General features: G+C 40.8%; 1 protein-coding gene across 1 annotated transcript in view; it reads right to left on the bottom strand.

Moving 5' to 3' along the window:
• LOC117523777 (mitogen-activated protein kinase kinase kinase kinase 3-like) overlaps positions 1-17,223 on the bottom strand; it is a 116,938-nt gene that overhangs the window by 65,677 nt on the left and 34,038 nt on the right.

The following is a 17,223-nucleotide window of genomic DNA, read 5'->3' as shown; positions in this document are numbered from 1 at the left end:
CACTGAATGATCAGGAGTTATGGGGTAAAAACAGCAAAAATGGTGACAAAGGTCAGTTTCAGTTTGTACAGGGGTCAAAAGTTAAAGTTGCGCCAATTTTGGTAAAAAAAAAAATGATGCAAATTATTAGTTAACAGGGTTTTAAAAAGGAATAGTTTGAACCATGTATCATGCTTAGTTGTCATGTTACAGGGTAACGTGTCACATGTCGTAGAATTCAATGGATGTTGACCTTGTTTGACCTTTACTTTGGAGACCAAATATTCAACACAATCAAAACTATTCCATTTATTAATCCTATTAGCTCAACCAATAACCAGAACATTCAGTCAGATTGTCCAAACTATACCCTTTTGGAATCTTTATGATCAGACAAATAATGTGGTGTAGTTTTCAAAATGATTCGAGCATTTTTAATTTTGACACCTGTGTAATTCTTCAATTGACCCCTGCCTGGCCCCCTATTGAAAATTCAAGTGGCCAGTCAGTTTGTTCAAAAGAGTAATGTCTAAGGAGTATTTATGCCAACTTTGGTGCTTGTATCATCATTTGCACGATTGTTTCAGTTATCTGCTGCACTACATAGGCCTGCCACACCATGCTAGCATGGACTCCCAAAATTTCCTGTATATTTACATTATCAAGTGTGTGGGTAGCATGGCCCAAGCAGAGGGTCACCTCTTTGAGTCTGGTCTGCTTGAGGTTTCTTCCTCAAATTATTAGAGAAAGTTTTTCTTACCATTGTCGCCTGTGTGCTTGCACTAGGGGTTGGTAAGGTTGGACCTTACTTATGTGAAGCACCTTGAGGCAGTTTGTTGTGATTTGGTACTATATAAATGAAATAAATTTAATTAAACTGAAATTGAGTGTGTGCCTGTGTATGAAAAATGCTGCCAATATGCCATTTTATTATATGGCTACGATGGTACGTGTGCTCTAAATGGCTGATTTCCAGTCTGATAGTTTCCCAGTTCAAACTGTTACCATGACGGTCCAGATCAGATATCAGATTTGTGAATTTGTTTACAATTTTCATGGCGCGAAATAAAACAAAAGTGAACAATGAAATTATGAGCAACGAAGAGGACCATTCTCCAAGTTTGAATTGGAGGAATTAACAGCAAATGAGCTCGAAGTGGACATGCAAAACGAAGACCAATAAGATGAAAACACAGCTCTGAACAGCCATATAATAAATAAATTATTAACCTTGCTTGCTCCGTGAGATATTTTCGGTTTGATATTTTCCCGTACAGACCTCGCGATCAGCTAATAACCCTTTAATACGGCAGCTGACATGTTCTGTGGTCGTCCAGAACACATCTACGTGGTCTATTAGATAATAAACCGACCCTTATATTTTATTTTTTAACTATATGGATTTGAATGACGTGCGATTACACCAATCATGCTTGAACCCTCGTGCGCATGCGTGACTTTTTTCCACGCGTGTCGGTGACGTCATTTCCCTGTGGGCAGGCCTTGAGTGAGATATGGTCCCGCCCTCTCGGCTGAATTCCTTTGTTTCACACGCTGCTCGAGACGGCACGTGTTGCTTTATCAACATTGTTTCTGGACCTGTGAGGAATATCCGAGTGGACACTATTCGAGAAATTAAGATGGTTTTCGGTGAAAAGTTTAACAGCCGATGAGAGATTATGGGGTGTTTCTGTTGGTGTAAGGACTTCCCACGGAGCGGGACGTCCTGCAGCGCTTCCAGGCGCCGTCGTCGGCCTGTTTCGACCTGAAAACATCCTAATTTAAGGCTTAATTCACCCAGGACGTCGTGAGAGAACAGAGAAGATTCAGAAGAGGCCGGCATGAGGACTTTATGTGGACATTCCACTGTTTAAGCACATTTTGTAATGAAAGACGTGCGCGCAAATTCGCCGAGTCGTTTCCGTGACGACTCGGCAAATCTGTGTGCGCCGCGACAGGAAAAACACCTCCGTGTTGAAAACCATTTGTAAAATTCAGGCAGCTTTTGATGGCTTTCAACAAGTGAGTAACTGAGAAATTGTTTAACAGCTTGGGCATGTTCCAACTTGCCCGTTAAGGTTTCCAACACGGAGGTGTTTTTCCTGTCGCGACCCCCCGCGGTCGGGTCCGGCCCGACATGCGACTCTACCCGCACGTTCTTTCATTACAAAATGTCTGTTAACAATGGAATGTCCAAATAAACTCCTCATGCCGACTTCTTCTGAAAGTTCTCTGTTCTCTGACGACTTCCTGGATCAACAGAGCCTGAAATGTGGAAGTTTTCAACTTGAAATGGTGAGACGCTGCCGTGGGCCGTCCTTACGGCGACTCTACCAGACCAAAATCTCTCATCAGCCGTTAAAATTTTTACCGAAAACCAGCTGAATTTATCGAATGGTGTCCACTCAGTTGTGCCTTACAGTTTTGAAAAAATTTTGATCAAAGTCTCTGAGCCATTCCTAAACAATGAAAAAACGACGAGAGGGTGGGCCACTCCTCACTCAAAGACTGCCCACAGGCGAATGACGTAACCGACAGGCGTGAAAAAACTCTCGCATGCCCACGAGGGTTCAAGCATGTCTGATGTAATCACACGTGATTCAAATCCATATGGTTTTTGAAAAAAAATAATAAGGTCGGGTACTTTTCTAATAGACCTCGTACAGTGAAACTGCGGTATTTTTGCCCACGGTTATCATACCGTCCAAATGTCATACCAGCCCACACCTAGTCGAAATACACTGAGATAATGTTTAGCGCCCCCAAAACATATTTCTAACCTATGATTAATGTGCTTTGAACCTATGTGTAACTTATATCGAACTTACCTCCAGTGCATGTTGATGTATGTACGAGGTCTATTAGAAAAGTACCCGACCTTATTATTTTTTTCAAAAACCATATGGATTTGAATCACGTGTGATTGCGTCAGACAAGCTTGAACCCTCGTGCGCATGTGTGAGTTTTTCCACGCCTGTCGGTTGCGTCATTCGCCTGTGAGCAGGCTTTGAGTGAGGAGTGGTCCAGCCCCCTGGTCGGATTTTCATTGTCAGGAAATGGCGGAATGATTTGGGCTTTTTTTCCCAATCAGAATTTTTTCATAAACTGTTAGAGACTGTCAGTTGGAAACCATTAGAAAAATTTATCTGACTTTCGGTGTGCCGCATGGCGCACAGCAACGCCGTCATGAAGCCTCACGGGACATGTTCTGGCATGTCCAGGCACATCCACAATTTCTCGGATAATCACTCGATGGAAAAACCACCGACAGCTGTCTGAACACCATCTCAAAGCCGTCCTGTGAGACCAAAACGGAGGTGGTTTTGTCTCTCTCCAGTAGCGAATCCATCGTGACGTGCGAAGCCTCCGCTCGGCTTTCCATGACAAAATCTCTTGTTAAAAGTGAAATCTGCTGGAAAATGGTTGATGTCCAGCTCTTGTGATAACCAGAGAAATGGCACACAATGGTCACGGATCCAGACAGCCATCCGTTTAGAAATGAAATGGTCATTCAGCCTGTCGATGGCGGCTTCGCAGCGCGGCGCACCCCACAGCCGCTGGGGGCCGTCCTTAAAGCTACAGTAACACTCCTTATTCTCTACCAAGCCTGTAACATTTTCACCGAAAGGCAGATAAATTTTTCTAATGGTTTCCAGCTGCCAGTCTCTAACAGTTTCTGAAAAAATTCTGATGGAAAAAAAGCCCAAATCATTCCGCCATTTCCTGACAATGAAAATCCGACGAGGGGGCTGGACCACTCCTTACTCAAAGCCTGCTCACAGGCGAATGACGCAACCGTCAGGCGTGGAAAAACTCACGCATGCGCATGAGGGTTCAAGTGATTCAAATCCATATGGTTTTTGAAAAAAATAATAAGGTCGGATACTTTTCTAATAGACCTCGTATTATGTATAGCTTTAAAATGTGCTTTAACAACGTTATAGCTATTTCCGTATGAAGCATGCGTGATTCAGGGGCACTAATTGACGCGATGTCTACTGCTATGAGCACTATACCACTGATAACTTTAAAGAAAATCCCAAAATAATAATCACTCTTTTCAACATGTAGCATCTGCCCAGTGGGAAACATGACTTACTTGCTTAGGGAGAAACGTGGCTGGAATAAGGTCCAGAACTCCGGATGCTCAATATTGGCCCAGCTTCACCAACAAAGTGCTTGGAATAGATGTATTTGTCCTTCTTGACATGTTTGTGGGAGAAATTTCGTCGACCACAAGCACGACTCGAGTCCACCGCTTGTACTTCTCAGTGGTTTCAAAGGTGGGATAAAGTTTACTCCTTCCATGTAATCCTTTGCGGGTATCTTGAATCACTCCGCGTCTGACACAGGCCATAGCTACGGTGTTTTGTTGCCACCATTTTTGGTTTGAAGGGCTATTCTGCAGAAAATAAAATGAAAAAGCTGACTTGGTCCTTTTAGACAGAGGGAAAAGTTGAGCGCAGGCTTCGCCTCCTTCAGCCACGATGCAGAGCTAGCTAACATTAGCTGCCTGTTTGTAAACAGAGAGAGGTGCACGCCAGGGGGAAGGTTGGCAGTGGCTGCCTCCGCTCTGCCTGTCAAGAATTCTCATAACCCGCTCATACCGTAGGGACGGTATAACGGAAAATTTTAGTGGTTTTGATACTGTGACTTTTTCATACCGAAGTATACCGTGAAACTGGTTATCAGCCCATTTCGACTCGAGTAATTTACAGGTAGCATATGTCAACAATCGCATAATTTGTCTACAGCTTGTATTTGCCGTACATGCACAAACTTTTTCGATGACCTCGCCATACTATGACATATATCAGTGTGCTTCAACATGCTCTTAACTTATACAAAAACGTACCCATAACGTATTTCACGTTCACCAGCATATTCCCCAAATTTTTCATATGTCAGTATACGCTGAGTAAATCGCCAAGGTGCGACAGGCCCATTAGTGCCGTTTTTGGCTGATACGCTGTTTATGATAATTACTTGTTTGTGTAGCAGCTGTCATTAGCCTTCATACCTGGGTACAAAGAGTATTGTCCAGATTATAAATTGCACCTTTATTAATGAATGTGGAACTCACTTTCTAACACAGTGTTTCCCTGGGGGTGAGTTTAACAATGAACAGGAACTCAGTGTAGTGCATGTGCACACCACAGCATGTGCCGTTATGTAACATGAGGACTTTTCCAAAAGCAAGATGGACAAATAAATGTGCCTTGGACAACATACTGGATGTTATATGATCCAGATGAATATGGACTGCTGACCCCCAGCACTGGAAACACAATAATAAAAAAAAGTGTGTGTATTTGTATAGGTTTGTTTTTTGGTTCAGCCCTTTAATTTGGGATTTTTGTGCACTGTTGTATTATACTTTAGTTTCTTTTTAGCACACTGACTACACTGCATTCAATACAGTGACAGTATTTTTGTGAAATACAGGCCTTTATAAACAATATGCCTAATTTGTTCTTGACTGCATCTCCACAATGTAGCAGCTCTGGGTTCTGCCTGACCACCACCCACACAGATGACCGGTTGATCCCCACCTCCTGAAAGCAGGTATGTAGCTATCAAACCCGGGTGACATGTGGGTATCTCGTTGGGCTTCCACAGTTAGTGTACCTGTGTGCTGGATCACACTCAAGGAAGCACACCACAGCACCAAAATGTTGTAGCTGACTTTCCTCACAATGCAGATAGCACACCTCATGCAAATCTTCTAAAGACATCGACCTTCACTGTCCTGCAGGCAATAGCAGTGTCACCTCTCCGCAATGACCTCATGAGCTCTTCCCAGATGTCTCTCCATCTCAAAGGCTGAGGGCCCAGAAACATCACTGCAAGAACAGCGAATCTCTCAACAAGATCTGGCATGTTCCCCAGATACAGACACAGTTCTGATGGTCGAGTACAGGAAATCAGCGAGAACCTGGATCTTAGTCTTGATTCATGACAATGTCAAACCCAGACACTCTGACTCCTCATTTAGATTTACACATGTTGCAATCAGGTTATCTACTGATTCTGCTAAGATTACAATGTTGCTGTCTCTGAAATCGAAGTGATTTTCTTGCAGTGCCGGCAACCTGATTTTAATACATTAAAAACCCATCATATTACAACAGCATTATAAAAAAAGCATGATTTCAGATGGTCCCGTGGTGGGTAGAACTGGACTGAAGCTAGTAATTGTTTTACTGTCAATTATGCACCAATTATTGTTTAATTGATAAAATATTTTTTAAACCCAATTAAATTAATGGGATAACTGGATTTATTTAGTAATACACCTCTTAGGAGAATCCTTGTATACATCTACAACATTTCTTCTAGAGAGTCTGATGATTAGCATCACTTGCATTGCGAGGGAGTGCCAGCTACAACATTTTGGCCATGTGGTGCGTTTCTTTGCAGGATCCAAGGCTTTGTTTGCCTTGCTTGTAGCTACCTGCAATGATCTAAAACTCAGAACAGCAGTAGGCCCTATGTTATTATTATTATTGCTCAATAAATCACTTTAAAATGTCATATTGCTGGCAATAAAATAAATTGCTGTTAATCAAATACTTGATTAATCAAACTGTTTAATTCTATACATCTACAAGATGCCAATTCCACTGCATATAAAGCCATATTGGTTTTTGGAGATTAGCAGGTCTGTATTGGAAAACAGTCTACAGAATGTTTAAATTTTTTTTTTAAAGGCTACAACCATTACTGGTGACTTATGAAGTCCAAAAATGTCATTGACAGACTTTATCAGCACTCAAGACTAAGCCTCTACTGCCTCAATCTGAAACCGCAACTGAGGAAAACAAGCGGTCACCCAACTTCAACAACATACTTTACATCAGATCCTGTTTATGGGTAAGCAGCATCGCAGGCCATGAGGCTCAGTAAACCAGAATGGCTATTACAACAGCACAACTGGAGTACGTTTTGTAACAACTGCCGACCAAATTGTTCAACCCACGTCTCTTTTCACTGAAGCTCATCTGCAACCAGTATTTGACCTTTCCTTCTTTACAAGTGCAAAGCTCTCCTTTTACAGTTTTACAGTGCTGCGCCAACACATTTTCAGTGTTTCACTCATGGTGTATTATACAGTTTTCCAGAGGCTTGGGTTGAATAGGCCTGGGTGATATGATCAAGATAAACACTTAATACGAGGGAAGTGTTTGATGTTCAATAGTTTCACTGAAATGCTTTCGAGAGCACCACCAGGAAAAGCACAGCACAAATATGCAGGATTAGTTGCGTGAACAAACCCCAAGCGTGTTGCCTCCCTCACTCACTCACTCACTCACTCACTCACTCACTCACTCACTCACTCACTCACTCACTCACTCACTCACTCACGCATAAACAGGCTCTCAGATCTTGGCATACTTGAGCACGCTGCGAGTGACACTCAAAGAGCTAATCACTTAATAGGTCTGTGTTTGGTCACACCATCATCATGTGACACAACCAGAGCTGCTGTGATTACAATTAAAATAATTCTGATACATTATAAACAAAGAAATACTTTACTGTGGTTTAATTAAAAAACAATCAAGAACACCTCTGATATGTACTAAATAAACAACTGGATTTATGCCTGACTCTCCTTTTTCTGTACAATGCTGGTTTTATTTTGAAACTGTGGGTGACTTGACTGTGAGAATGTTGCCTGAACATGTTTAGCTCAAGTCCAATGCAAGCACATGAATTGCCACAGGTATAAATTGCAGAATGCAGATTTAAAAGCAGAAGAAATGTAAAAGAGAAAACACTTGTTTAAGTGCAGCAAATAACAGAATATTCATAGAGGAATCCTGCAAATGGTGATAGAAGCACCAAATTTGGCACAAATACACCTTAGACATTACTTTGAAAGAAAGAAAAAAAAGATTGGCCATTTGAATTTTCAGTAGGCAGCCAGGTAGGGGTCAATTGAAGAATTGCACAGAGGTCAAAATTAAAAGATGCTTCAATCATATTGAAAACTATACCATATCATTTGTCTGATCACAAAGATTTCAAAAAGGTATAGTTTGAAGTATCTGTGACTGAATGTTATGGAGTTATGGGGTAAAAACTGCAAGAATGGTGACAAAGGTCAATTTCAGTTTGTAAAGGGGTCAAAAGTTAAAACTGCTCTAATTTTGGTAAAAGTGATGCAAATTATTGGTTGAGTTAAACGGTTTTAAAAAGGAATAGTTTGCACCATGGGTCATGCTTAGCTATCATGTTACGGGTTAAGACATGTCACGTCATATAATCCAATGGACGTCAACATTGTTTGACCTTTACTTTTTCGACCAAACATTCAATCAAAACTATTCCATTTATTAATCCTATTAGCTCAACCAATAAGTGTTATTAAAATTAACACTGAAACTGAACACTCTTATTCTAGCATTTACTGCTAAAAGAAATACAGCAACAGTTCCTTCTTTACAGCGGGACAAAACAAGACAAAATCCCCATGAAAGGTCCAGTGATCTCGCAGTCAGGAGGTCTGTGTAACTGTCAGCTAGCACGCCTCCAGTTTCTAAATGATACTGTGCCACAAATGGAGTGTAAACAAGCAAGCACAGTTCACACTTCTTTCCTGGTCATACACTCCAATCCAAGCCACAGATTTTCACACAGCAAGAGAACCAAATATAGGCATTAATGAGTTTTGCCGAGCTGCGTGGTGGTTGAAGTGGCATCCCATAATCCAGAGGTTTCAGGTTTGAGCAGCCAAGTGTCCTAGTTACCAGGGAGACATCCTTATATGTAGATAGCTTCAACAGTTCGTCAGTGGTTGCATCAGCTGTTAGTGAAATTTAAGAATTTATACTTAATGCTGCTCTCTGGCGTTTTCCCTGCTTAATTTGGTCCTTTCAGTTATGTAAAAAGCCATTTATTCAAATGATCAGGCATTTTGCATTTACATTATGAGGGTGACCATCTCAGATTTTGTTCAAACTTCGGTCACAGGAAGTACTTTCCACCAAATGAATACACATTCAGGGTTCTTAACAGCGCAGTTGAGCATAGGGGGCCCCTACACTATGATTTTGACCTCTACGCTGTGATTCAACCAGCGTAGGGGGGATTTTCTTTTTTTTTTTAAAGGACATGTCACACGTTATTTAACGTCCCAGTCAGAAACACAAAGTATTCATGATTGTAAGTTTATCTGTGCACATTTGGTAATAATTACTGTTTCGCTGATGTATTTTATCTCTCTTGCTCTGCGATTCAGCAGCTGCATTTCCGTTGAAGGTTTAACAAGTCTCCCAGTCACCGTTTTATTTATTTGTTACTGCAGTACGTGTTGGTAAAGCGTTGTGTGCTCCTGAAAAAAAAAAGCAAAAATTAAAACACTCATTCTGCGAGTCTTAATCACAAGACTGAGCAAAAAAGCATAAGAAGTGACGGCCTTCATCCTGCCGGGAGGAGCTTTTTTCAGCTACTGTTCATCAGCGAGGCCAGATAGAGATGAAGCGGCTCGCCCGTCCACAGAACCACAGCAGCCGGTCAGAGAGAGACAGCCACTGTGATGGAGTAGACACACTCAGTCCGAATGTCTTCACATTTGGACATATACACACACCCAATTTGAGCAATGGAACTTCTACAAATTTGTCTGAGGTGAGTGAATAATCTAAAAATAAAACATGAAGTTACTGCGCCGCTGATGTTTATCAGCTAACGTTATCCTTTAGCCTTGTTGATGTTGATCAATCACTCAGACGAGCTGAGTGAACATTTTATATTAGTAAATTGTTCAATCTATTTTAATTTTTACCAAATAAAGCTACAGTTTTTTCATGGTTAGTGCTCTCACTACAAGAACAGTCTCGACTTTAAATAGCTTAGATTTTTTTTAACTATCTAGTAATCAGACAAAGAAAATAGCACAGCGCTGTTTCATGTTTCATTATATTTTAAGAAATATACTTCTTCATTTGTCCACATCAGGAACATTTCAACATTTCCTGTGGAGAGAACCTTGTTAAATAAAGATGGACTTCTGAACTTTCCAATGATGGAGCTCAACACCAAAACCTGAAGTCTAGAAGGAAGAAGAGAACATCTCTGCTCTTCAAAATGTGAGGAAAGTGTCTCTGAAAAGTCCACCAAGAGGTTGAAGCTGCAGAGGAGACCTTCATCAGGTGAAATGTCCTGAGAGTCCAGCTCACCTGTCATCTCTGAAAACCCACATCTGCCACTACACTTCTAAATAAAACTAGGGATGTCCCGATCCGATCACGTGATCGGAAATCGGGCCCAATCACGTGGTTTCAGACTTGATCGAAATCGGACGTTGCATCCCGATCAGGAATCCGATATAGATTTTATCCTCATTATTTTGATCAGTGCTATTTCAGGCTCATTATTGCAGATTAATGGGCCTTTCACGCGTCGGAAGCGTCAGAGGTGTGAGATGCGTTGCTTTTTAGAGGCGTCAGAAGCGTCGCTGTAGCTCAGCTTTTGACGTGACGCTTCTGACGGGAGCACGCATTGCCGCTTGTCGGCAGGCTGACGAGGTCAAAGTTCAACCCAATCTTTTTTTTTTTAATTGAACAAAAAGAAAAAACATAAGTTCAACCGGACAGAGGTGGGGGGAGCTACGCGCGCAAAGTTTCTTTCGCAGAACTGATGTTTGTGTGTTCACACGCTCAGCCTGACGCCTCGATGGAATGACAAGAGGATGATTCAAGGATTCAAAAGGAGTTTATTGTCATATGCACATAGGAAATGATGGACACTTTCCCACCGAAACTCTTGCTCAGTCATCCCTCCATGCGCAGCAGGACCTGGTGCTGACCAAGTCCTCAGGACGACGATCTGTCATCTGATTAACAAAAAGAAAAAACAAAACAAATTGTCCTGTGATCGTTTGTCTGCAAAACGGAGCAAGAGATGGTGTGCGCACGAGCGACGTGCACACTCATCACATTTAGGAGCGCATCTTAAAGAGCTTCCGTCTTCATTCACGTTCACTGTGCTGCTCTGAACTTGTTGAACACTGATAAAGCATCAGAGGGGTACAGTGAGGACTGTCAGGACGCAAATGTAAGTTTTTTTTTTTTTTCCCCTTTTACTTTTCAAGTTGACTTTTGAACTTTCGACGCTCTGAGCTGTGACGTAGCTTCGCACTGTCCAATAGGAACGACGCGTTGGGCCAAAACACGGAAGACTAGTGGCAGAAACCACTGATTTGTACAAACGGTAAATGGACTGCATTTATAAAGCGCTTTTCCATCTGCATCAGACGCTCAAAGCGCTTTGCAATTATGCCTCACATTCACCCCGATGTCAGGGTGCTGCCATACAAGGCGCTCACTACACACCAGGAGCAACAGGGGATTAAATACCTTGCCCAAGGGCCCTTAGTGATTTTCCAATCAGGCGGGGATTTGAACCACAGATCAGTGCAGAAAGCATGTGTCTGAAGAAAAAAAATCCTTGGAAATGTTTTTTGTTGTTGTTGTTTGTTTCCTCAAAATTTCTGATTACTGTTTAAAAAAAGTTTAGAACACTTGTAATTAAAATAGCTAAATCAATAAACGGTTCTTTAAAAACCTTTCATCTATAAATTAAAACCACCTATTATTTCAGATTAAATAATTTCTTGTTTAACATAAGGAACCTTTGACATTTATTTTTAGACAAATAAAATAACATGGAAATTTGTACATTTTTTTTTAAGTCTGGTAGACTGTTACTTGATTGTTCAAGCTACCTCAAGGAGAAGTGCACTGTTTAAGTGATAAATAATAAATAAGGTGATTAAAATAAATTATATATTTATATATTTAGTTCATTGTTCATTCAGTTTTTTAAAGTATCGAATCCGGACTCGGTATCAGCAGATACTCAAAATCAGATGACTCGGAATCAGATCGGGGCCAAAAAAAACCTTATCAGGACATCCCTAAATAAAACACAGGCTCTCTAAAGAGCAACTATTTTATTATTTGAAAAAGCTGTTTCCTTTTATATTTTAACATTAAATGAATGAATCATTAAACATGTCCATGCAGTCAAAGTTCAATAAATGAGACATTTGCACAGGCAGAAGAAGCCCCGCTTCTATTGTGCACAATTTGAAAACATCTGCAATCACTAGAATAGTCAAATTCTATATCAGAACTCTGTGCCTTTTTTCCTGGTTGAAATACAGATATGAATGAAGGACTCTACCAGACTTAAAAATGTACACATTACGTTTCATGCTATTTGTGTAAAAATAAATGTCCAAGGTTCTTTATCATGTTAATCAAGAAATCATCTCATCTGAAACAACAACAGATAAGTTATGGTTTTAATTTACAAATGAACTTCAATTATATATAAAGAATCTTTATTTTTTTACTTAAAACTATTTTAATTACAAGTTTTCCAATTTAAGAAATGTTTTTAACTTCAAAATGTACAGTAAATCAGAAAAGAATCTTGAAGTCAAAAATGTTGTGTGGGCCGCTGAAGAGGAGGTACTGCTGGCCCACCACCACAAGATGGCGCCCTGCTTGAAGTGCGGGCTTCAAGCACGAGAGGGCTTCGGCTTTGCTGGAGGTGACAGCTGTCATCAATCAACACAAGCTGTCACCCATCATCACCACTACAAAGACCGGACTGCAACTCCACCTCCTTGCCGAGAAATCAACTACCATACAGGTAATTTCTCTGCTGACTAACACTTTGTGTGTACAATCTAATCTCATTTGCAGCCGTTGTCCTGTGGTTGTTCCCTTGAGCAGCTATCTTAGCTAATTATAGGCCAATCTCAACCTTCCTTTTCTCTCAAAAATTCTTGAAAGGGTAGTTGTAAAACAGCTAACTGATCATCTGCAGAGGAATGGTCTATTTGAAGAGTTTCAGTCAGGTTTTAGAATTCATCATAGTACAGAAACAGCATTAGTGAAGGTTACAAATGATCTTCTTATGGCCTCGGACAGTGGACTCATCTCTGTGCTTGTTCTGTTAGACCTCAGTGCTGCTTTTGATACTGTTGACCATAAAATTTTATTACAGAGATTAGAGCATGCCATAGGTATTAAAGGCACTGCGCTGCGGTGGTTTGAATCATATTTGTCTAATAGATTACAATTGTTCATGTTAAATGGGGAATCTTCTTCACAGACTAAAGTTAATTATGGAGTTCCACAAGGTTCTGTGCTAGGACCAATTTTATTTACTTTATACATGCTTCCCTTAGGCAGTATTATTAGACGGTATTGCTTAAATTTTCATTGTTACGCAGATGATACCCAGCTTTATCTATCCATGAAGCCAGAGGACACACACCAATTAGCTAAACTGCAGGATTGTCTTACAGACATAAGACATGGATGGACCTCTAATTTCCTGCTTTTAAACTCAGATAAAACTGAGTTATTGTACTTGCCCCACAAATCTAGAAACATGGTGTCTAAACCAGATCCTTACTCTGGATGGCATTACCCTGACCTCTAGTAATACTGTGAGAAATCTTGGAGTCATTTTTGATCAGGATATGTCATTCAAAGCGCATATTAAACAAATATGTAGGACTGCTTTTTTGCATTTACGCAATATCTCTAAATCAGAAAGGTCTTGTCTCAGAGTGATGCTGAAAAACTAATTCATGCATTTATTTCCTCTAGGCTGGACTATGTAATTCACTATTATCAGGTTGTCCTAACAGTTCCCTAAACAGCCTTCAGTTAATTCAAATGCTGCAGCTAGAGTACTGACGGGGACTAGAAGGAGAGAGCATATCTCACCCATATTGGCCTCTCTTCATTGGCTTCCTGTTAATTCTAGAATAGAATTTAAAATTCTTCTTCTTACTTATAAGGTTTGAATAATCAGGTCCCATCTTATCTTAGGACCTCGTAGTACCATATCACCCCAATAGAGCGCTTCGCTCTCAGACTGCAGGCTTACTTGTAGTTCCTAGGGTTTGTAAGAGTAGAATGGGAGGCAGAGCCTTCAGCTTTCAGGCTCCTCTCCTGTGGAACCAGCTCCCAATTCAGATCAGGGAGACAGACACCCTCTCTACTTTTAAGATTAGGCTTAAAACTTTCCTTTTTGCTAAAGCTTATAGTTAGGGCTGGATCAGGTGACCCTGAACCATCCCTTAGTTATGCTGGCTATAGACTTAGACTGCTGGGGGGTTCCCATGATGCACTGTTTCTTCTCTTTTTGCTCTGTATGCACCACTCTGCATGTAATCATTAGTGATTGATCTCTGCTCCCCTCCACAGCATGTCTTTTTCTTGGTTCTCTCCCTCAGCCCCAACCAGTCCCAGCAGAAGACTGCCCCTCCCTGAGCCTGGTTCTGCTGGAGGTTTCTTCCTGTTAAAAGGGAGTTTTTCCTTCCCACTGTAGCCAAGTGCTTGCTCACAGGGGGTCGTTTTGACCGTTGGGGTTTTACATAATTATTGTATGCCTTGCCTTACAATATAAAGCGCCTTGGGGCAACTGTTGTTGTGATTTGGCGCTATATAAAAAAATTGATTGATTGAATTGATTATCTGGGATTTTGGCGTTTGGTGTGACTGCGACGACTGCGCCTCACACTCCAAACAGATAAGTGGTTAATCAGGAGCTGCACAATGTGTAATTTGGAGGTGGAGGTTCTCCCTCCTAACTGTGTACAGATCGTGGACCAGTGAGTGTGTGAACTCACACTCATCTGGACTGTCTCTGTTCTCTGCCGCCAGCAGTACCGGGCTGACTGCTGAAGACAGCGGCCACCTGGGGCGCAGGGCTTGGCGGCTCCGGTGTTCTTCAGGTCCGTTGGTGTTGGAAGCTGTGTGGGAATCCGGCTCTTCTCTCTCCAGGCGTCTTCTATCGTCGAGCCTGCCCACACGTCACCTGGTGTATGATTGACAGTCCACCATATTGTTATTGTCTGTACGTTGTTGTGCGATTCACAACATTAAATTGTTACTTTTTGGCTTATCCATTGTCCGTTCATTAACGCCCCCTGTTTGGGTCCGTGTCACGCCACTTTCACAACAAAAAAAACATTTGTAAGTATTTTCTTCAGAAAACTGCTGTGTATAATTAGCAGTTCTGATGCTCCATGTTTCAGCCTGATGACTCTATTGTTTTGGCTTTAAAGTAAGGCTGGAACAAAGATTTAAAAAATCTTGGGCTTTATTTTACAGGAATAGCATTTCAGGGGGTTATAAATTTAAAAAATTTCCGGGGGGGGGGGGGGGGGGGTGGGGTGGGGGGTGGCCCCAGATCCTCCTACAATACTTACACCTACGGCAAGTTCTCCCCTATGTTGTGAAAAATCTTGGTGAGAACCCTGACACTACTTGAAAAAAGAGCAAATTTAAAAAGATCCCATCATCAGCATGACAGAGGTCACTGAAGGTCACATCCAAAATAACCAAGATGGTGTGACAAAATCTTTGGTGTCCTGCCATTTTAGTATGACCATGTGATTATACAAATGACTAATCGATTATCAAAATATGCCTCTGTGACTCTTAACTGGACTAAGCAAGTCTAGAAAATGAATGAATCAAAATATCGTCAACTAATATGATAAGTGATTATAAGTAATTCTTGCAGCTCTGTTCAGGATAAATACACTCGTCCTCAAGTAGACACACCGCTTGACAAAAATCAGGTGGCCTCAGAGCCCTCATGTCAGGATGGCACAGGGAAGGCGAGGCTCACACTCACTACCCTGAATGATCTCAACCAGATCAGTGTGCACATTCTGCCTTCAACTACTCATATTTTGGATAATTATTTCACCGTACAGATCCTGACATGCAGTGAACCTACACCAAGCAGCCTCCATTCATGTCACTTTTTACTGCTCACAACTGCTTTGATTTCATCAAGATTCACTCTGCATCAAGATTTACACAGTCTTTATTTTAAAAACAATTCACCATGACAATAAATCTGTACTTCCACTGTAATGTAAATTTTTCAATGAATCGTGTGTGCCAAACCATGGGGAGCAGTCCATACGGTCAGGGATCAACTATGGCCCATTATACCACTGAAACTAAATGAAGGCGGCACATTATATGTGAAGACAGACAATTGAAAGCATTTTATGCTATGAATTGTTATTGCTGCGCGATAACTGGGGAAAATGGACTTTCTGAAGTGTTATCCTCCAAATTTCTTGAAATTTAAAACATAATGTGAACAGCTCTATTTGTAAAGAGTCACATTTTAATTGGTGATTTTTTATTTAAGTGAATGCACAGAAGATTAAACACGAGTATAAACAAACAAAAAAGCAATGAAAAAATAACTTTTCAGTCATCATCCTTTATGCTCCCAATCTAATTTCATACAACTGACAGATTTTGTTTCTGCTGCCATTTCTGTATTATTTTCCTGTTTCCCTCCATTTTAGCACATAGTTCTGTGAAAAGCTAGTCCGAGCTCTACGTTACAGACCTACTTTCACAACAGAACACAACACATAGAAAACATATGGTTCTTGTGTTCTGACAGTTCACAATAAAAGCCTCAACATAAGAACATGCTTCCAGGAACCTCCTTCTCCTACAATTTAATCCTGATGGGAACAAGTGCCACTACTTTGTGACGGCTTCTGGATAACATGGGTGCACCATCTGCAAATCTTACTAGTAGGAAGGAGAAAAAAAAACAAACAAACAAAAAAAAACCCCAACAACAAACCTTTGTGAATGTAAGAATCCTTAATTTGGATTTGGATAGGATACCGATACTTTTCCGATCTGATACCAGAGCTCTGTTTGCGTTAATATGATTACTATCATTATTGTTGATTTTATGAGGATTTCTTAAAAAGGAGACCTGAAAGTTCAGCTACAATTTGCCAGAAGGTGTATCTAAGATGAAAGCCTAGATTTGATGTTTTGCTGAAAGAAACTACTTTTATTTTTTATAGACTTAATGAGAAAAAACAGCACTCTCTCTCTCCCCAATTTTCAATTTTAATGGACCTTTACTGACATGGTAAACATGTTTACTTTGTCAAAGTGTTAACAATAAAATGAAATTAAGTTCTCTCTCTCCTCTCTCTCTCTCCATTTTCATGCTGCGCAAACTTTTAATTTTTGGAAACACGAAGCCTTTCAGCTGTAAAATCAACTGTAAATTTCTAAATATATCATCAGCGATGCTCACATGCAGGACTTTAATGGAGACTAGGGATGGGTATTGATAAGATTTTATCGATATCGATGTCATTATCGATTCTGCTTATCGATCCGATTCCTTATCGATTCCCTATCGATGTTG

The sequence above is a fragment of the Thalassophryne amazonica genome, chromosome 13, assembly GCF_902500255.1.
Source record: "Thalassophryne amazonica chromosome 13, fThaAma1.1, whole genome shotgun sequence".
Classification (NCBI taxonomy): Eukaryota; Metazoa; Chordata; class Actinopteri; order Batrachoidiformes; family Batrachoididae; genus Thalassophryne; species Thalassophryne amazonica.
Note: the sequence above shows the minus strand (reverse complement) of the source record. Positions and strands in the feature narration are given on the sequence as shown.